Source organism: Canis aureus, chromosome 18 (genome assembly GCF_053574225.1).
Source record: "Canis aureus isolate CA01 chromosome 18, VMU_Caureus_v.1.0, whole genome shotgun sequence".
In the NCBI taxonomy this organism is placed as follows: domain Eukaryota; kingdom Metazoa; phylum Chordata; class Mammalia; order Carnivora; family Canidae; genus Canis; species Canis aureus.
The window spans coordinates 21,439,071-21,461,452 of NC_135628.1; the positions used below are offsets into that span (position 1 = coordinate 21,439,071).

At 46.5% G+C, this 22,382-nt stretch overlaps 1 protein-coding gene across 5 annotated transcripts in view; it reads right to left on the bottom strand.

Annotated features, from left to right (window-relative positions):
* Nucleotides 1–19,245, bottom strand: part of SNX10 (sorting nexin 10) — a 74,478-nt gene extending 55,233 nt beyond the window's left edge. For 2 of the 5 annotated variants that reach the window (XM_077856467.1, XM_077856463.1), the window contains exon 1: nt 19,105–19,245. The gene's annotated coding sequence lies outside the window, so the exon portion shown is untranslated. Of the gene's footprint in view, nt 1–17,791; nt 17,816–19,104 lie in introns of those variants that run through there. The other 3 variants (XM_077856464.1, XM_077856466.1, XM_077856465.1) reach the window with 3 other exon arrangements.
* Nucleotides 19,246–22,382: the final 3,137 nt, after the last annotated feature.

The following is a 22,382-nucleotide window of genomic DNA, read 5'->3' on the forward strand; positions in this document are numbered from 1 at the left end:
CGAAGAGGGGAGTTTTGTTACAGAAATGCTCAGGAAAAAGAGGGGAGAAAACAAACTTAGCCACATTGTGTTGGCAAAGCCCCAAATTCATTAAAGCCCTACACAATTTAACCCTTTTTAAATATGCAATCTTTATAGGTATAGAATTCTTCTGAAAATTCTTTTCAGAGGGTCATAGATACAGCAGATCTTCCCGGCCTGGCAAAACAATCTTGGAGAGACCAGCTAGGCAACCTCTTAGCCAAGAAAAGTACTGCAGGTGAGTGAAACAGCAGCCTTGTGGAGGAAAGACATCAGCTTACGGGTTCTAACACCATCAAGTATATGCTCGAAGAACCAATCTAGAGCACTGCTGTTCGATACAGTATTCATCATTAATACCATCCTAATACCACATCACAAACTTAAAAATTTGTTAAGGAGCACTTGGGTGGCTCATGGCTCAGTCAGTTAAACTTCTGACTCTGAGTCTCAGCTCAAGTCTTGATCTCAGGGTTATGAGTTCAAACCCCATCCTGGGCTCCATGCTGGCCATGGAACCCACTTTAAATTAATTAATTAATTAATTAATTAATTAATTAAAAAAACTGTTAAAAGGGTAGATCTCATACTAAGTGTTCTTACTATAATTAAAAAAAAAAAACATTTTTTTTAATGATTAGATATCTGCTAAATGGTTTTCAGCTAGCCATACAGGAAGGACTGAGAAAGAGAAACTGCAAGATTCCCAAAAGATTGCAAACATGGGGCAGCCCCGGTGGCTCAGCGGTTTAGCGCCGCCTTCAGCCCAGGGTGTGATCCTGGAGACTGGGGATCGAGTCCCATGTAGGGCTCCCTGCATGGAGCCTGCTTCTCCCTCTGCCTGTGTCTCTGCCTCTCTCTGTGTCTCTCATGAATAAATAAATAAAATCTTTAAAAAAATAAAAAAAGGTTGCAAACAAAGATGTTCCTTCATGCCTCTTCTGTGAACCTGCACACACACGTGTGCACCCACACACAACTAGTTTTTTCCACCTTCTGCCAGTTAACGTCTACATCTTGATTCCCAGGTGTGCTTCATGCATCTTCTTCACAGAAATACCCCGCTCTTCCCTGAGAGGCAGCACCTTGCGTAAAAGAAAAAGAGGTTCTGTTTCCCACATCTGCTACCACTTGGGGTGGAGTCACCCCAAGCCTGTTCCCTAAGAAGAGGAAGCGATGTGAAGCTAAAATCATGATCTCAAGGGCCCCACACGAGCCCTCATATGAAAGCTTTAAGAACTACGTGTAGCCTTGCTTCGAATGAAGTAACCCACAGCCAGACCTATGCACAACTGTTAGCATCTTGAGCCTCCTCTGAATATAATTTTAAGCAACTCAAACCGCTTTATCACAATGGCCCTAAACCTCCAGTTACTCCTCCTGGCAACTCTAATAAAGTCAACAGGGACCAAAGCTTGCTTCTGTTTGCTGCAAAAGCCAAGTTCCTCTCTCCTCTCCTGCACATAGAACCGCAAAGGAAGTAGCCCTGTGTCCAGGGAGCACACCTGTGCACTCACCTGTCGGGAGGACAATGCTCCCCGATCTCATTCTGAGAAGACAGTGATGAGAAAGGCCGGGCGCCTGTCCAAACACCACTCACACGCCTGCTGAAAGCCCTGGCAGAGGCAGAGAGACCTCCGCTGTGTGATTAAGCGAAAGGAAAAGCAAAGCACTCACAGGTGTTTCCTCACCCGCCACCCAGAAACGCAGGAGACCCTGAGCCCTGACCCCTGCTTCACCAGAAGGCCTTTGTCTGGGTAAACTGAAGGCCGTCATTTCCAATGACAACTTGGCCCTGTCAAAGACATTACGACGTACCCATAAGCCACATATGTTTTTGTCTCTTGTTTGTGATCTGTCTCCACAAGAGTAGGGCAGGCACTGTGTTTTATCATGAGTCTATACCGGCTACTTGGCATAGTACCAGCCACTATCCAGGTACTCAAGGACTATGTGACGGATGAGTGAACAAATAAACGAATGAGTGATATCCTAGTCAAAACAATCCTGTGAGGCGGCGAAGGTATTACGGTCTCTGTTTCTCAAATGAGAAGAGATGCCTAATGGAGGTGATGACTTATCCAAGGATAGAGAGGCGTGGGCATTTCCTTACATGATCATAATAAATCCATTCACAAGCACCTACCTGTCCCTTTGCACAAGTTCACCTACCAGATAATGTAGCAGAGAAGAGGCCTTGAAAGACCAACACTCTAGCATCTAAATTTTGAGGGGGTTAAAGCAAAAGTGGGAGGGGCAGGAGGAGTCAAAAGCATGGAGGTCTGGGGGGATGGTTTGGAAGGACATGCTGAGGATCCCCTATTTCAGGGACAGCTCCCTGAGAGGCCCAGGGCATCCCAGAGTCAGTGAGAGGAACCTGAGCTGTGAGGAAAGAGGGATTTCCAAAAAGCAGAGAACACACAGGACCAAGCAGCTGGTCGGGAAAATTCAGATTCCCATTTCTGCTTAAGGGAAATGCCCTACCTCAGAATCATTCTCCCCAAGAACTCTGAAGGTTTTGGTGGCTCACCTGCTCAAGAACCAGCTCTACATGTTGAGAGGACACAGACCCCAAATGGCCAGAAGGGAGCTGACTTCTGAAAGACTAAAGGGATAGGCCGAGGCTCCCTCCTGGGCCCAGTCATTAGCCTGTGGGGACCTGCCGAAGCCACATTGGCCAGGTGTCTGCTCCTCTGTCTATGGGGACACAGAAGAGGCTGAAAGCTGGCTTTGAAGAAGTAGGTTGACTATGAGTATCCACACCTGAGAGCCAATGACAGATACTGGAGTGTTCTCTAGTGTTCTCTGAGCCCTGATGATCTAGTACTGATAAGATTGCCCCTGAATCCAAATCCTGCAGAGTGGCAGAGGGAGCACAGAGGGGAATGAAGACTGATCATCTTGGTTAGAGGTCAGACCGCCCATTGTGAGGGGATAGAAAAGACAAGGTAAGTGGGAAGAAGGCTCTGGAGTTAGGGCTCAGAAACCAAACCCACCTCCCTGCTTAAAGAAATCTGATCAGCACCCTTGCTGTACTCATTGTCATCCCACATGCCAAATCCTCCAGGGCACTAAGCGACTGCTCTTCAGCCAGGTGCCAAGGCCACCATCATCTCGCTCCATGCTCCTTAACAGCCTTATTGTCTGCTCCTTCTCCCCACTCAACTGGAAGCAGTGGGCTTGCTGTCCTCAGATGGCCCACCATCTCTCTCTCTGCCTACCTCTGCCTTCCCCATCCATTAGGGCAAAACATCAATAGTGAACACTTCTACAGCTTTTGGAATGGCCAGGACTATACTGCAAGCACTTGACACACATTAACTTACTGACAGGTGTGCAGCAGCCCTTGGAAGAGGCATTAGTATCCCCACTTTACAGATTAGAAAACCGAGGCACAGAGAGATGGACTGTCTCCAGGCCCCATAGCTAGGAAGAAGCAGAAACAAGACTCGGGCCCACAGTCAGGACCAGAGTCCTTCCCAACCAGCAAGCCGCACTGCCTCTCACAGCACAATCCAGGCCGCACATGCTCCCCAAGCCTTCCCCGACCCCTTGGTGGACAGCTCTTTGCAAATCTTCATGGCACTTTCCACATTTGCATGGCATGATTATTGACTAGATTCTTGTCATTGCTTCCCTCCTAAATGAGAAACCCCGTGAGAGCAAGGCTTCAGGGTAATTTCCACATCATCTTTGTATTCATTTCCTATAGCTGCTGTTACAAATTGCCATCGATTCCGTGGCTTAAAACAACACAAATTTATTATAGTACAGCTCCGCAGCTCCTCCAGAAATCCCACAGCGATCTCTCCTGGCTAAAATCAAGACATCTGTGGGGCTCTAAAGGGGAGCCTGTCCCCTTGCCTTTTCCAGCTTCTAGAGGCTGCCGGCACTCCTTGGCTCCCGGTTCCTTTCTCCATCCGCCAAGTCAGGCACATATCACCTTCTTCTGTGGGCACATCTCCCTCTGATCACAGCCAGGAAACGTTCCCTGCTTTTTAAGGTCCCATGTGATTAGATTGGGCCCACCTAGAAAACTAGGATAATCTTATCTCAAGACCCTTAACTTAATCTAAACATTCATCCTTCAAAGTAAGGAAACATGCACAGGTTCTGGGGATTAGAACATGGACATCCTTGGGGCCATTATTCTATCACAATCTTTGTGTACGTGTCTTGAACACAATGTCCCCCTGACAAATATGAAACTGAATCCCCGCCAGACTTCAGCTGCACCAACCCGAATGCTTGGTTATACGGTCCTTCCCCTGCCTCTGATTGTAGCATACATTAGTCTTGTGTCCCCAAGTGGCCAGTAGCTCTTTGAAAGTGTCCCCCCATCATAGCCCCAAACTGTCAGTGGCAGACACAAAGATGTTCAATAATCTGGGGATCAAACACACTGTTAATGAATCTACAAGAAGGTTCAATCCCTATCTCAACTATTTTATTTTCTATTTTTTGTTTCATAGTTGGTATTTATTAACTCTTAAAATATAATGCTTACTTCAAAATGTAAAAAAATAGAGATGCCTGGGTAGTTCAGCAGTCAAGCAACTGCCTTAAGCTCAGGGTGTGATCCCAGGATCCAGGTTCGAGTCCCACAGGCTCCCTGTGGGGAGCCTGCTTCTCCCTCTGCCTGTGTCTCTGCCTCCTTCTCTTTCTCTCATGAATAAATAAATAAATCTTTTTTAAAAAGTAAAAAATACAAAATGGTATAAAATAAAAACTCTTCCTCCTACCTCTTAGTCATTTTTTAGTATCCTTCTAGAGCTATTTTATGCATATGCAACACATACACATACTTATGATTGCCCCCCTTCCTTTTCTGTAAATGGTGGACTCACATATGACCCCTTCTATGCCTCACTCTTTACTTAACAATGTAGACTGCTCCACAGCTATCCACAGAGCATCCCTGTCTCTTTTCGTGGCTGTGTACTACTCCCTTGTGCAAATGCACCATAATTCATGTCCACCAGCTTCCACTTATAAACACTCTTGCTATTATAAAGAGTGAACATTGAATTTATCTGGAGGACAAATTTCTTTAAGTGAAATCTGAGTCAAGCCAGACCATGTGAATTATTAACTCTGATAGACACTGGCTCGGTGGCCCCTATGCAAACTAATACACATTCACCAACCCTGTATGTGTGAGTTCTGTTTTCCCACAGACTTCCTAACATGGATGGTTTTCAAAATGTTTTTCTCTTTGTCAATCCCAAATAAATGAAATGTGGTAATATTTCAGTGCAATCGAATTAGAATTCAAAAAATTACACGCGAGGTCAAGCATTTTTTATACATTTAGGAGCCACTAATTATTTTCTATGGATTGTTCATTCACAGCCTTTGACCATTTTCCTCACTGATTTGTAGGACTTCTTTATGTATTAGGAAAATAGTCCTTAATACATAACATGAAATGCAAGTATATTTTTCTAATATGTATTGTCTTTTGCTTCTGGGGGTTCTACGATGCCAACTGTTTTTAGGTAATGAATTTTATTGATCATTTCCTTATGGCTTCTAAGTTTTGCACCATACTTAGAAAGCCCATGCCTACTGCAAAGTTATAAAAACATTTTCCTTTGGATGTTTCCAGAAACCAATCATCCATAAGCAGTGAAAAGTTATCTTCTATGGTCATGAATTACATCGTGGCCATAATGTACACAAATAGAATTTAAGGGTTGTTTTTTTTTTAAGATTTTATTTATTTATTCATGACAGATACACAGAGGGAGGCAGAGACACAAGCAGAGGGAGAAGCAGGCTCCCTGCAGGAAGCCTGATGTGGGACTCGATCCCAGGACCCCGGGATCACACCCTGAGCCAAAGGCAGACACTCAACCACTCTGAGCCACCCAGGTGCCCCAGAATTTAAGGTTTTTAAAGTAACTTTTATTTTCTAATGTGCTCAGTTTGTAAAGCACTGTCCCACTGACAGCCAGTGAGGCAGGCAGCTTATCTGTCTCATTTTACGGAAGAGGATACCAACACCCAGAAAGGATAAATGACCACGAAAGCCATACCGTGTGGTCCAGACTCAAACCGAGGGCTCCTGAAGGCCAGAAGTTGTGCTCTCCTCTCCCCTATACCACCTCTCTTAACAAAGGAACATCTACATGCATTAAAAATGTTATTTTATATAAGGGATCCCTGGGTGGCTCAGCGGTTTAGCGTCTACCTTGGGCCCAGGGCCTGATCCTAGAGACCCGGGATTGGGTCCCACGTCGGGCTCCCTGCATGGAGCCTGCTTCTCCCTCTGCCTGTGTCTCTGTCTCTGTCTGTGTGTGTGTGTCTCTCATGAATAAATAAATAAAATCTTAAAAAAAAATCTTAAAGGACATCTCCAAAGTCATTTCTAAATAACTGCAAAAGTAAGTGAATAATAAACTTCCTATTTTAAAAAAAGTGCTTATTTAAGTGGGTCGCACAGTGATCCAATTAAACAGTGACTCATCCTCAAATGCCCGTGCCAATGTTCTCACCAACTGTCAGAGTTCCATGTTCTATAGTGTGCCTATATAACCTCACAAATTTAATTGAAAAAAAAAAAAAGAGAGACGTAGAAGTTCCCAAGAGGGGCACCTGGTGGCTCAGTGGGCTCTGCTTTTGGCTCCGGTCATGATCTCAGGGTCTTAGTGATGTAGGAACAAAATAGGGGCAGGCAGGGCTAGGCAGGAAAAAAGAAGGGAAAGGCCCCAGAGTCAGGCTCCTACCCCAAGAAAACAGAGATAAGACAGTAAAAACAAAAAAAAATAAAATAAATCTGGCTCACTAGCTCCAAAATGTTAGGGAGTATCCTTCTTTTAATGACTACTAAGCAATCACAGAAACCCCAATGTAGGAAATGTTATAGAGGAGATACTAACCTGAGAGAAGGGAACACTTGGTTTGGGCTCATGACATTTACAAAAAAAATCTTGTTGGCTATTATGATAGTTGTAAGTATACCATGTTTCTTCCAAATATCCACCCTGATATCAATTAGAAATTTGCCAAGTACCCTGGTCAGTTTCCTATAAAAGATAGACCATAAAAAGCCCCTGCTGGCAACCCTGTCGGGACGCCTCTCATTTTTGAGTTTTCTCTGTATCTCTGCTTAATATTAACTTCAATCGCTTTGCTCACTCTGGGGTCCCTGAGATTCATTCTTCAGCTGCGTGAGACAAGAACCAAGCTCTCCCGTATCAGTAGGATGGAGCCCAGGTCGGGTTCTCTGCTCAGAGGGGAGTCTGCTTCTCCCTCTCCCACACCCGGGCTCATGCTTGCTCTCTCTCTCAAGTAAATAAAATCTGAAAGAAAGAAAAAGAGAGTGAGAGAGAGAGGAAGAAGAAAAAAGAAAGAAAGAAAGAAAGAAAGAAAGAAAGAAAGAAAGAAAGAAAGAAAGAAAGAAAGAAAGAAAGAAAAAAAGAAAGAAAGAAAAAAGAAAGAAAGAAAGAAAAAAGAAAAGGAAAAAAAGAAAAGAAAAGAAAAGAAAAGAAAGAAAGAAAGAAAGAAAAGGAAAGAAAAGAAAAGAAAAGAAAAGAAAAGAAAAGAAAAGAAGAAAAGGAAAAAAAGAAAAGAAAAGAAAAAGAAAGTGAGAGAGAGAGAAAGAAAAAGAAATGAGAGAAAAAAGATAAGCTCCCAAGATTCCACGGCTACTGAATGGATCACAATGAGCAGCACTTCTCATTTTGGGGAAGGGGAGAAAGTGAGGAGTATCCCAATCATGGGGGGCTCTTTTCAACTTTCACATACCCCTCGGCCTTCCCCATCACCAACCCAACAGGCTCACCCCAGAAGGTCACTGCATGCCCCCTCAAGTGCACTGATGATAGAAAGTTTTTGAAAACCACTGTTTCAGAGGACAGGGTCTGTATCTGCACAACCCCTATAAAGCACACTCCTCTGGTTCTCCAACCAACCCCTCGTCTCAGCTCCTCTGCACACTCATGGTGTCTAGCTGCCCTACAGGTCAGTTCTGAAACTCCCACCTCAGGCCCTTTGTGCCTCTTGTTCCCTCTAATGTCCCCCTTGCCCCCCTTCCCCAGCTACATCCCCTCCAATCCACCAGGGTGGCTCCTTCCCCTCCTGCAGGTCTTGATTTAAATACCTCCTCGGAAGGGCCTCCCCTGACCACCCACTAGAGCAGACTCCCCCAGTAATGCTCTACTCTTTTATTTCTCCTTAGAATTTATCACAGTCTGTATTATTTTATCTATTAATCTATTCTGTTGTTTATTATCTGTCCTTTCAAAGGTCCCAGGAGGGCAGGGACCTTGTCCAAATTATTCAATGCTTTATAACCCAAGTACTTAGCAGAGTGCCTGGCATATAGTAAGTGCCCAATAAATATTGGGTGAATTAAATTTGATTGAATTAGTCCCAACTAATTTTCTCCACATCTGCATCGCCATCAGGTTTCCAAGCAGGCCAACCTCGTGGGCTGGGAGGAGGGGCCCCGAGAATAAGGCGCCTGCCTCTCCTGCCAGCCCTCTTCTCACTCGTGGTTCACCATTCACCTTGGGAGAAAAGAAAGCTTTTAGCCAGCAACAGCCCAGAGGGAATGTCTTCAAGACCACATGTCTTCCTCTCTTGTTTTCTGTCTTCCTCCTGACCTAACTCCACTGGACAGCAGAGGATGAAAATGGGGAATAACGTTAGTTATGCCACTAATAATCAGAAATGGTAATCAAAGTAACAACAGCAGATTGCTAACTATGTGCCAGACACTGTGAGGAGCTTGTAACATGAATGATCTAATCCTCAAGATAGCCAAGTATCATTACTTCAGTTTTACAAATAAGGAAACTGTGCCCAAGGTCATGTGGCTACTAAGTGAAGGAGCCAGGATCCAAACCTAGGTAACCAGCCTTCCCCCAACTCACCACACACTACCCCCTACGCCCAGCATGGCATCCCTGCTACATCCTTAGAAATAAATGCTTAAAAGATAGCAACCAGGACAGTCTGGGTGGCTCTGCGGTTTAGCGTCACCTTCAGCCCAGGGTGTGATCCTGAGGACCCAGGATCGAGTCCCACGTCGGGCTCCCTGCATGAAGCCTGCTTCTCCCTCTGCCTGTGTCTCTGCCTATCTCTCTCTGTGTGTGTCTCTCATGAATTAAAAAAAAAAAAAAAGATAGCAACCAGTCTCAAATGCTTTAGAGAGGTGAGGTGGCGGCAGAGTTCTGTCTGTATATGAACCTGGGAAACCAGCAACCAAGCATCTAGACATGCCTTTCTCATCCTCAGAAAGGAGTTATACTGAGAGAAGGGTAGTACATTCCCATGACAGAGCTCTTTAGTGCCAATGGCTATAAAGGACCCTCTAAGAATAGAGGACAATGACAATTCAATTCAGTAAGTAATTACTGAGCACCTACTGTGTGATACTTCTAGGTCTGGTCCTGGTGAGGGGTATTTTTTTTTTAATGGTTAAGTTACACTCTCCGAGTTCTATGACCTAAGGATGGCCAGACACAGATATGAAACAGTTCACTTGTAATGCAAAGCTCACTGTATGTGAAAAAAGAAAAGTAGTACTAAGAACAAGGCTATAGGAAGAATGGAGAGGGAGAGGCTTTGTGGAGAAGGTAGGGCTTGATGAGGCTTCAATATTTGCATTAGGACAAGCACAGAAAACAGGACCAGGTGATTAAGAAGCAGTACCACTTTTGGAGATCTAAGGCCCAGTCCCCCAGGAGTGGAGAAGCTGTGTTGGTAGAAGAGTTCAAGGGAGTGTCTAGAAGGGCTCCAATGGGCATCTAGGATGGGAAAGTCCCTGCAGGATAAGAGGAGGAATTTGAACTTCGACCCTGCTGGAAGGTAGAGAGGAATGAATTGCCATGATACGATCACTAGGATACATTTGGGGATGGGGTGGAGGATGGATTGACAGGGAGAGACATTACAGGCAGGGAGCTTCATCAGGGGGGTGCTAGGATGCTCCAGCCAGCAGGAGAGATCATGGACTGAAGGTGGGCAGGGGCGATGGAAAAGCACTTGAAAGTAACAAAAAGCAGACACAGAGGGTGTTGGGGACAGTGAAACTATTCTGTAGGATACGGGAATGGTGGACACACGTCAGACCTTTGTCAAAACCCAAAGAGTGTACAACACCGTGAATGAACCTTGATGTAAAGCATAGACTTTGGGGGCACTTGGGTGGCTCAGGTCATGATCCCAGGGTCCTGGGATCAAGTCCCGCATCAGGTTCCCTGCAGGAAGCCTGCTTCTTTTTTTTTTTTTAATTTTTTAAAATTTATTTATTTATGATAGTCACAGAGAGAGAGAGAGAGAGAGAGAGAGGCAGAGACACAGGCAGAGGGAGAAGCAGGCTCCATGCACCAGGAACCCGATGTGGGATTCGATCCCGGGTCTCCAGGATTGCGCCCTGGGCCAAAGGCAGGCGCCAAACCGCTGCGCCACCCAGGGATCCCTGGAAGCCTGCTTCTCCCTCTGCCTGTCTCTCCCTCTCTGTGTCCCTCATGAATAAATAAATTAAATCTTAAAAAAAAAAAAAAAGTGTGGACTCTGGGTGATAATGGGGGAGGTGAGGCAGGCAGTATATAGGATCTCTCTGTGCTCTCCCCCAGTTCTGCTGTGAACCTAAAACTGCTCTTTAAAAAAAATCTATTTAAAAATATGTATCTAGTGAGAAAAACTTAGTTAGACAAGAGCATGATAGGGAAAAGAGAGTCAAGGATGACTCACTAGCCAGGTGACTGGAAAAAGACTGGTCACCAGCAGAAAAGAAGAAGTCAGCAAGGGGGCGCCTGTTTTCAGAGCTGAGAGAAAGATGAGGTCGGGTGGGACCACGCTGACATGCTGGAGGACGTCCACAAAGAACAACAAAACCACCTCAGGCCTCTGGAGAACAGTAGGGACAGAGAAAGGATGCAGGCAGGCAAATGAGAGCCAACAGTGAGCATTCAATGTTGCTCTTTCAAACCGAGTGACAAATTCCCTTTCAAAAAGGAAAAGCGTTGCAACACACTGGAAACTGTGTTTTGGTGTCTTCACCACGCTGGCCACCTCTGGCGCAAAGAAGCGCAGCCTGACAACACCAGCTCAGTCACTTGTGAGAAGAGTCGTGACCTTCTGGTCAAGTTCAAATCTGCCCAAAGTGACATCAGTCCAGGTATGAAGAAGTGGCAAGTAAGGTGAGGGCCACGCAAGAAGGGAGACTTCACATGTAAGCAAGACTTCACGGACTCCCCCTAAGAGGAGTTGGAAGGGCCTGGTGTATGGGAAAGCAGAGCTGCTGTGAATTCCCGTGCTGCCCTTGGTCAAGGGAAAGTATTTAACCTTCTGGTGACTTCGCTTCCCTCATCTGTAAAAAGGGGGACACCTGCCCACTTCATGAATCTGCTGCAAAGACCGAAGGAGCCAACGTGGAGGCGTGTGTGCCTAGGGCTCACTGTGGCAGCCACTGTCACCGTTCACTACTGGCCTTCCTGGACTCTTCCAAGACCCCTGAGGGAAAATCCTGAGGTCTCTTCCTCAGGGTCACAGAGCATTTGCTCCTTTAAAAACTGTTCTCTTGGGACGCCTGGGTGGCTCAGTGGTTGAGTGTCTGCCTTTGGCTCAGGATGTGATCCCGAGGTCCTGGGATCGAGTCCCGCACGGGGAGCCTGCTTCTCCCTCTGCCTGTGTCTCAGCCTCTCTCTCTCTGTCTCTCATGAATAAATAAATAAAATCTTTAAAAATAATAATAATGAAATAAAAACTGTTCTCTTCAAGTACCTGTTTTGTCAGATGGAACAGTAACATTTTAGAGGCAGAAAATTTTAGATCTATACGCTCTGAAACTCAGCCCACATGTGTGCAACACGTCCCTTGACCATGGCCTGCAGCCAGTCATTTCCCCAGGGATATCCAGTGCCTGACCCTGATCAAAGAAGGTGAAGATAAGCCACATAGAGAGTCCTTTTTAATGTGGATAGAATACCAAAGTTATTATTCCTTATTGGTCAAAGCACTGACTGCAATCCAAGGGCATCTGATGTGTGTTTGTTTACAACCAGTGTAGCAAAATTCTCAAAACAGAGGTCACAGTTTTTCAAGGTTTCTCAACTGTGAGGGAAATGAGCTAACTAAAACAAAAAACAAAAAAAAAAAACAAACCCTGCATCCGGTCTGCGTTTCCTTGTAAATCATTGCATTGATTTCCTGGCATAGGAACTTACATGTGTGTTTGAGCAGAAGGTAGCCCAGATTCTGGGGGTCTGGTCATCCAGAGGTAGCTGATAATAAGCCTCTGTGTCTCCTGCTCTGAGATACCAGAACCTGGAGCTATGATCACACCACCCCCAAACCAGCCAGAGACCTGGGGCTGCTGCAAGGACAACTGCCTTCTCCCCTTTTTACCTTCCTCCCCAGATCTTCCAAATGCTACTCTACTATATGGAGAACTACTGTGATGGTAAGAAAAGGGAAGAAAATTGCCAGGCAATAGAAAACTCTTCTTTGCGTGTTTGTATTTCTAATTCTTAAGGAGCCCAGGTCTCCAACATACAAAGCAGCTTGTTGTGCTCTGCGCTTTGAACTGTCTGGGTTCATAAGTCTGAGGAAGGAACTGGGGAGTAGCCATAGTCATAGAGGGAAAAGCCTGGAACTCAGAGGTAAGTGAGGCGGGAGGGAGGGGCAGGGCTCAGAGCAGAGAGAGGGTAGGTTAGGAGCCCCATGGGCTGACTTCTCCCTAACCTAGTTAAGTCTACTGAGCCAGCAACGTACACGGTGGCACAGATCACTCCATCAGTACATCAGCGCTGACACCAAGGTAGAGCAGAGACAGCAGGGGAGCCCTCACCCACTCGCACCCTAGGGTGCACCCACTTGCAGAAAACCTGAGAGGACTTTGGAACTCCTTGGGCCGTGGGCTTGTGGGTTCTCACCAAGGTTTGTTAGTTTTCTAAGAAACAGGAGGCCCCCCAGATGCCACTTGGGTTAAAAGAGAATGTGCCTTTCTTCCCCTAAAACTAATTAAACAGCCTGATTATCCTGCTTAACATCAAACTACCACAGGAACGCATCCCAAAGCAAAGAATGAAGGGACATCCACCCCGACTTTGCTTGCACTCCACAGGTCTTATGTGGCACCCAGCTTCTCTCAGTGAAAGGTGGTAAACTTGGACAGACCCAACAAGCAGGAGTGGACAATGCCTCTCCAGAGGCACCCCGACCTCTTTGAAATTAGTCCTCAAAACGTCAAGCTCCTGTAGTGTGACCCCACCCTGACCCTCTCCCACCCACCCTATACTCATGGCCCTGCCACCAGTCTCAGCCACTTGCAGGGACCATCCAGTCCACCCTGTGGGGCTGGGCAAATCAAGGGGATGACAGGTTGCAATGTATATTCTTAAAAAGATTGCTCTGGGGGTACCTGGGTGGCTCTGTCATTTAAGCATCCAACTCTTGGCTCAGGTCCCGATCTCATGGCTCCTCGGGCTCCATGCTCAGTGAGAGTCTGCTTGGATATTCTCTCCCCCTGCCCTTTCCCATACCACTCCCCCTTCTAATAAATCTTTAAAGAAAAAAAGATTACTATTGGGGCACCTGGGTGGTTCAGTCAGTTAAGCATCTGCCTTTGGCTCAGGTCGTGATCCTAGGTTCCTGGGATCAAGCACCACATCAGGCTCCCTGCTGAGGGGACCCTGCTTCTCCATCTGCCCCTACCCTTGCTTGTGCTCTCTCTCTTTCAAATAAATAAATAAAACCTTAAAAAAAACTACTCTGGCTGATTTGGGAAACTAGATTGTGTGGGGAGCAGAGTGGAACAAGAGATGGGATCAGAAGCTGAGACGAACGTGCATGACGGCAGCCTGAGCTCAGGGGGACCTGGGGCAAGGAACTGAGCACAGGTAGATGGGAAAATCAGCCACTGAACTGGCTCAGAGATGGGGTGAGGAAATGGCTCCCCGAGCTAGCCTGGACAAATGGACGGATGGCAGTAATAGTATCTTCAGATGGGCAAGGGAGGAGGCTGACAGGTTGGGTGAGACTGGAGAGCAGAGGAGGGATGACCAACAAGTTAAAGAAGCTCCAGTTTCTGAGGTCACAATCTGCACAGACACCTCCATGGTCCTGTATTGCATTTTGCATTCAAAATGCTGTGTTCTCCTTCTTAAAGAGGGCCCCCAAACTGCCTAAGTGTTAGGCCCTACAAAACTGGGGAGGGGATGATCAATACTGCTGGGCAGGTTAATTAAAATGTGCATGACACATCCAAGGAGTCAGATTCAATGTCAACTGCATCATCCTGGAGCTCACAAGAGAGCCAGACATCCAGGAATTAGTGGTTTAAAATCACGGAAATGAATAAAACTGGCTTGTCCAGTGTTTGTCACTGCATCTGGATCACATGGGAATCAAGATACGGATTCTCAGGTCTCATTCCAGATCCACTGGACTATTTGGAGATATGGCCCAGAAATCTGTTTTAAGAAGTTTCCCAGATCATTCTTATGCACAAAAACATCTGAAAATGGCAGATCTCAGGAGAAAATGTGGAGAAACAAAAGAGGACCCAGGATGGGCCGAGGAGCCGCCAAATGGAGGGGACAGTGGGCACAGATCATTTATCTGGTTATTAATAAACTTAAACATTTTCATATTACAAATGTGAATTATCTATTAATAGCCTTTGCCCATATTTCTATCAGATTTTCTTTTTTCTATTGATTTCCAAGACTCTATGCCTGTTATCTGTCTTGCAAGTATTGGCTTTACTAACTTGTCATCTGCCTTTCAACTTTGTTTATGACATCTTTTTTCTTACAGAAGTATAATGTTTCATAACATTAAATCAATATTTTCCTTTATGGTTTCTGAGTTTTATTAAAGTCGTCAAACTCCAATAAATAACTCCAAAGTTATTTTTAAAAACCATCCTAGGGGCAGCCCTGGTGGCTCAGCGGTTTAGCACCACCTTCAGCCCAGGGCATGATCCTGGAGACCCGGGATCGAGTCCCATGGAGCCTGCTTCTCCCTCTGCCTGTGGCTCTGCCTCTCTCTCTCTCTCTCTCTCTCTCTCTCATGAATAAATAAATAAAATATTTTTAAAAACCCATCTCATCTACGTATGTATTTTAATGTCTGTAATTCGGTTTTGACATTCAACCTTTAAATGGAATTCCTGTATTTTTATGAATGGGGTAAGGCAACCGTCTCAACAGACTTAACCATAGTCATTTCTGACATACCTTCAATTCCTGTCTTCACAACACAACCATTTCTGGACTCCCCATCCCTGGTCCCGTAGGCTACATCTTGAAATCTGGGTGAACAATTCATTTCAGAATGTACTGCCTCCCAGGACAAAGCTACTTTTCCAGGTAAACTTCATCAGTCTGTAAAAATTAAAGTTAAAGGGCTGGCTTAAACTAATAAAGATCTCAAGACCTTTCAGTCTTGCTTAGTCATTGGAGCATCAGCCTTGGGCCAGAGGATGGCCTTACTTCCTAGTGACTCACATGCTACACAGAAATCTCAGACTTCATGGAATTTTGAATTTACAAACCTCGCAAGAAAAATGCTCTGACACTACAATTTCGCCCAGAGGCCCACACAGCCTCTTTGTGACTCAACTAATGTGTGTTCTGAACCTTGCCCCATTTTCTCCCCAGTTTTTATGCTCCCGGCTCATACCTTTCAGAGCTGCTGATGCCCTTCCTGAGTCACAGTAAAGTGGTTCAGCTAATAAAGTGACATGCCAAAGGATGTTGTATTTTGAGAGGCACTTCCAGAAAGATGTGCTGGCCTCACATACTGCGGCAACCCAGCAGGAGAGGAGGGAGTCTTTTGGCATCTCATAATTTCTTCACCTGGCACCACTTACTTATTCCAAAGGGAAACAAGTGTGAGGGGTAGAAGAGCCCAGCAGACCTGGGTTTTAGCCCCCTTTCCATTTCTAACTAGCTGTGTAGTTCAGATTAAGTTACTCTGCCTCTACAAAGGGCCTTTGCTGCCTCATTCATAAAATGAGATTATTGGAATAGAATGATCATTTCTAACCTTGCTTTCCACCACAGGTGACCCTTTAAGAATCGGAAGCAAGCTGTGCACTCAGAATAATGCCCCTTTGCACTTGAGTATAAAATCAGACATTTTCAGGGGACTCATAGATCCCCTAAAGCCTGTATCTGTATTCCTAGGCTCAAGATCACGGAGACCTACCACAAGCTGTTAAAAATAACAGAGAATACAACAAATATATACAGAATCACAAAACTTGAAGTGAAGTTGAATCATTTGCAAAACTGGGAGCATCTCCTCTGCAGATACTGGGAGGAGGGAGGAGTTAGTTAGGGAAAAATAAATCAAAGTGCCATTAATACTTGCCCTTGGGGAGCCTGGGTGGCTCAGTGGTTGAGCGTATGCCTTTGGCTCAGGGCATGATCCCGGGGGTCCTTGGATCCAGTCCCGCATCGGGCTCCCTGCAGGGAACCTGCCTCTCCCTCTGCCTATGTCTTTGCCTCTCTCTCTGTGTCTCTCATGAATAAATAAAATCTTAAAAAAAAAAAAAAAGACTTGCTTTGATTGAAGCCTGACTCAGCCTTTTCACATACATTTACAGGGGACTAGTTGAGAGCACCCATTCCAGAACCAGGCTGCCCAGTTCAAATCTTGGCCCCATCACTAACTAGTTGTCTGCCCTGGACTCTGTGCCACAGTTTCTTCATCTGTAATTAAAAAAAAAAAAAAGAAAGAAAGAAAAAAAGGAGGGTGAGGGGTAGAGGTTGTACCAATCTCAAGGACTGTTAATAATATACATAGGGTATTGAAACAGGGCCTGGTCTATAGTGAGCCCTAAGTAACTATCAGCTATTACAGAAAGGTGGCACACATTTGCTGAGTGGTTAAAACTGTGAGCTGTGAAGTTTAGGGAAGTCTTAAATATCTTGATGCCTTAGTTTCCCCCAAATGTAAATAGGATCTGCTTCATAAGCTTTTTGTGGGGATTAATGAGGCTGTCACATAAAAACTCTCACCATGCCTACCATGTAGTAAATGCTCAATAAATGTCAGCTATTGCTATTAACAATTCTGGGAGGGAAAGGTGATCATTACCTGTTTTTAAATTTCCGGATAAAGGCTAAGTTAGACAGTGTGCCCTGCCGATATAGTACCTCAGCTAGCAAATGACTGTGTCAAGACTTCAACTCTGATGAGTCTGAAACCACAATTCGTAATCACAAACCTGTACTATCTCTTATTTGAACAGGGCTAAGAGAGCATAAATGCTGATTCATACTTACTACTTACCAAGAGAAAGAACAGAGGTGGGCGGTAACAGTCTAAAATTAGGGGTATCCTCCACAGAGGTCAACCCTGACTTTGACAAAAAGCCCTTCTTGCCACTCTCCAAAATGAAAGACTACAGAGGCTGGACCCCAGTCTCAGCCAGTTCTAAGCTTTTCGCAAGTGGTTGTTAAACCACAGCAATGACACCAAAAGAGGAAAAAAGAAGCCATTTCCTACAATAGCTTCACTAACAAAGTGAACCTTTTTAAAACGAAAATAGAGATCCTAAGGCTGAAAAAAAGATATCAAGACTGCTCTGAAGCCACGTGAAAACTGCCATCTAGAACACAAACGTCAGTCTTGCACTAATACATTTTTATTTAGCAGAGAATGACAGTTTATATCTACTTTGGGGACCTCAAGCTCCAGGAGGCCTTCCCCTAAGTAGAAGAAGAGGAAGTTCTCCCCACAGCCAAGAGTGGCCCGGAGAAAAGTGCAGTGCGAAGCAAGGACCCCTGGTGAGGGGCCGCCTCACCTGAGCAGGTGGGTAGGTCCCCAGGCTTCTCACACCAATTTCCTCACCGGGGAGCCGGGATGGTCGGCACTGGGACCTTGTGAAACGGGCGGCAGAAGAAACAGGATGATCAGCTCAATAGAAGTCGGTGCTCATCACGTTGCTTCCCTTCTTCATACACTGACTTCTAAAGGGGATTTCATTTTTGGACCTTTATCCAGAGCATCCCCAGTGGTCCGTCTTAAGTCTACCGCTGCTCGGAACAAAAGAGGCCCGAGGAAGAGCCAGCCCTGGAAGCGACTGGCACAAGGGCAGGCGCCCTCACCTCCCGTGCCCAGCGCCTCCCTCCCGCAGCTCCCGCTGGCTCTCCCCGGCCTCCCCCCCACCCCTGCCGGGCGCAGCAGCCCCGGGGGAGGCCAGCGAGCTCTGCACTCCGACCCGCCCCTGCCCGAGCCCGCGCCCCCACCCCCGCGCCCCACCCCAGGGTGGCAGTCAGATGCCCCCTGCAATCTAGGCCTGTCTCTGCTTCCATCTGGGCTGAAAGTCTCCCCCCACCCCTCCCCGGGCCTTAGTTTCCCCGTCCTTAAAACGGAAGATTTGAAGGAGGTCACGTGAAAGCCTCGATCCTGCTCCAAATGTCCAATTCCATCCTTCTTACAAGTGAACGTGTCTTGCAAGGAGCAGACGCCCTTCCCTTCGGGCGGGACGGGTTGCCCCGCGGGCCGGTGCCCACTGCCCACAATAACCCGCGTAACCTCACACAAGTACGACGCATCAGAACTGAAAAACAGGCTGTTGCTTTCCCGCGGCACCAAAGCTGCTCATCATCACCATCATCACCATCATCACCATCACCACCATCACCATCATCACCAGTCAACGTGGGTTTTCGGTCGGGCCTCTTCCCTCAATCCCGCAATCCCAAACCCCCGCCTACCCTTCCCGATTTCTAAACTCAGAGCCACCCCTTTGGTGGGTTTTAAACAAGAAAAAAACAAACCCACCCCACCCGGCCTGGTGTAAGGTGTCCGAGCACTTTTTCTGGCACCCCGGCTCCCGCCTCCGCCCTCCCTCTCCCCGGGGTCCCTGGACGCTCCGGAGCGGTAACGCTCCAAGCCCCCGCCGGCCGGCGACCGAGCCGACCACGTCTTCCTCCCCCCACATCCCTGCCGGGAAGGCGGCAGCTCCCGCTGCGATCCCGGGCGCCCCAAGCTCTTCCCAGCCCGCAGGCAGCGGCTCCGGGGGGGTGTGATGGGGGCGCAGCGGGCCCCCCTGGAGAGACGAGCGCGGCGGGCTCGCCGCGGTGCCCACCCCGCAGGGCTCCTGCCACTTACGGCTCCTCCGCGCAGGGCCGAGCCGGCGGACTCTGCTGACTCAAAGGCGCGGCGGCGGCGGCCACGAGCGCCCAGGAGCGCCCCCGAGCGCAGCCCCGCGCGCCCCGCGCACGTAGCGGCCCCGCGCCCGCGCTCGGCGCCCGCAGACCTCGTGGGGCCGCCCGGCCGCCCGCTTCCGCCGCCCCGGCCGCCGCCGCACCGCCCCGCGCAGCGCAGGTGCAGCCCCGCGCCGCCCGCGAGCCCCGCCCTCCCGCCGCCGAAGGCCCGCAGGGGCTGCCGCGAGCGCGGCGGCCGCCGGGGGGCGCCCCGGAGCCCGGATTCCGCGCCCCCTCCGCGCGTCCCCCGAAGCCCGCGAGGGAGCGGCATCCTCCCGCATCGCCGCCAGCCGGCCGCCGGGAGCCTCCTAACCCCGCCCCCTTAGTGACCCGGGGGCCTGACGCCCGGGGAGAGAGACGGGTGGATAGATCTGGTACCAACTAGAAAGGTGCACCCTAGGCGGTGGCCCCTATGGGGGTGTTCGCTGTAAAATTCTTTCAGCTTTGCTGTATGTTTGAAATTTTTCGTTAATAAAACTTCTAGGGGGCAAGAAATGAGATGTGCCAAAGGGGCCCGAATCAGGAAACCATCTCCCAAATGGCACCCTGGGCTGAGTGTGGCCCACCTGTTCGCTTGGGAAACCCCCAGAATCGCTTAAACAGCACCTGGATGACCACGGGCCAGAATGCTAACGTAGCTTTATACATCATTTTTACAAGCACGAATTTTCCCGAGCGACACAGCCGGCTGCAGATTATCATTCAGGGCCATTTCAGGCCCACTAGAAAAATGTGCGTATCTGTCCTCCACACCTAAACTGACTCGGCATAACAAAACTTCTAAATCTACAATGTTAGCGTATTAACGTCCTGGATCCTGAACATGCATGCACTGGTGTTGACAAAATTTAACAGAGTAAATTTTAAAGATTTTCTTGGCTTTATTCACCGATTCACAAATCGGGCTGCATCCCAACTAGCAGCTAGAAAGGAGCTCTGAGGAGCTATACCCTATGAAAGATTTTGTAGGCAGAAGGGAGCAGGACAAGTTATGGGAACAAAAAGCAGGTTGGTTGTGCACGGGTTATTTCCCTTTAGGGCTTAGCAGGGGCCTCTCAAGCAGAGTCCCTAGCCGGTGCTAACCAGATTATTCCTGATTGACTGGTTTAAGATTACATTTCTGGGAGACAGCAGAACTGTAAGGAGGTCTCAGTTTGGTGGTGTGGGGCTTAGCATAACTGACTCCATCTGGGGCCTGTGTCTTGTTTTTAACATCGCTATTTAACTTCTAAAAATCGCACACAAGTCATAATACACAGTGAGTGTAAACATGATCGCTTTTGAAAATCAAATTAAAGTGTATGTTTCAAATTCTTGTTCCTGTGCCCCACAAAAGCATTGACTGGAAAACAAAATGCAGTGTATGTCTAAGATCCCAAGAGATTCTGGAAAATTAAAAACTTTCTGAATATTATCATTTCCAAAGCACAACTTTACAACCGTAGACAGAGTAGCAAAAAAATCTTTGGGGAGTCTATAGGAGGTCATTTAAATATCTGTTAGAATTATGACCCTCAATGGGAGAAAAAAAATTATCATATGGTTTCACCCATATGTGGAATATAAGAAATAGTGAAAGGGATCATAAGGGAAGGAGGAGAGAGTGGGGGAAAATTAGAGATGAAGATAAACCATGGGAGACTCTTGACTCTGGGAAACAAAAGGAGGGTTGCTGGAGGGGAGGTGGGAATGGGGTAACTGGGTGACCGGCATTAAGGAGAGCCAGTGTTGTGATTAACACTGGCTGTTACACTATATGTTGGCACATTAAATTTTAAGTAAGTAAATAAATACTTAAAAAAAAAAGAATTATGACCCTAACAGAACAGAAGAAAACAAAAAGAATTCAGAATAGAATGAAGCAATAATGGAGTATTTTAATCCATTCCATGGGTGTAGCAGCTGGATGGTATTACTGATGTTACTGGCTTAAAATTATAATGTGCAACCTGAATCCAGAGGATGGAGCTAAGTGACTACCACCTTTTTAGGTTCTGACTTTGTTGGGACGCCTGGGTAGCTCAGCCGTTTAGCACCTGCCTTCTGCCCAGGGTGTGATCCTGGAATCCTGGGATCAAGTCCTGCATCGGGCTCCCTGCATGGAGCCTGCTTCTCCCTCTGCTTGTGTCTCTGCCTCTCTCTCTCTCGGTCTCTCGTGAATAAATAAATAAAATCTTAAAAAAAAAAAGGTAAAATACTTCAAAAAAATTTGTATTTAATAATCCAAGTAAAATTCTTGGAACTCTTCTGGGTACATAATAAGTACTTAATATGTTTATTACTATGACACTATTATGATTTTATTACAATTGTTATTATAATTTGATCCTTTCTCTAATCCCTTCCATCTCCAAGCTGCCCTTAGTTGACATATTAAGGAAAGCCACCTCCAGTACCCTGCCTCTAGCTCAAAAGTCAGTAAGAAGACACTGAATTCTTCCTCCAACCCCTGGGCAAATTACAAAATCCACAGACAGTAAAAATGGAAGTTGCCTGGACTCAGTGTTCAGAAATTTTAACTAACTGATACTATACATAAACATTAAAAACTCTTTATCTTTAAATTGGCATGAACGGTCCTGCCTGCCTTCTTGAAAAACATTGTCACGGTAGATATAATGTGCAGAAAACAGTTTTTATCATTCATCAAACAATAAGGGATGTGAGCAAAAAGAGTAAACAAATTGCAAATCACTTGGATTTTTATTTCTGATCTTACAATCATAATCTTTTTGGAATAGTATAAAGACAGATTAACATGAATAAAAATAACGACTCTGACCATTAATCTAACATGTTTTTTCCAAATACCTGTCTTATGCACCCCTGCCAAACAATGACTAAAGAAAACTTTTGAGCCTGATTACCTATTTGTAAGATAAAGGGGTTTAGACTTCTCACCCATCAACCCATCCACTCCATCTTCCTTATTTTTGTTAGAGAACTACCTTTCTCTCAGTTAAAGGCCTCAATTCTACCAACATCGGCACTGCCTTTGACCTGCTCCCTTCCCCGATCCACACAGACCCAAGTCCCATGCATTTCACTGTGGTCAGATCTTGCTGCTTCCTCACCTTCTGCTCTCCATTCTCCTATCCAGCTCTACTCTCTCAGAATCCTACAACATCTTCTTTACTATGGTCCATGTTAGTGGTTCTCAAATGTTTTTAGCAAGAGATCCTT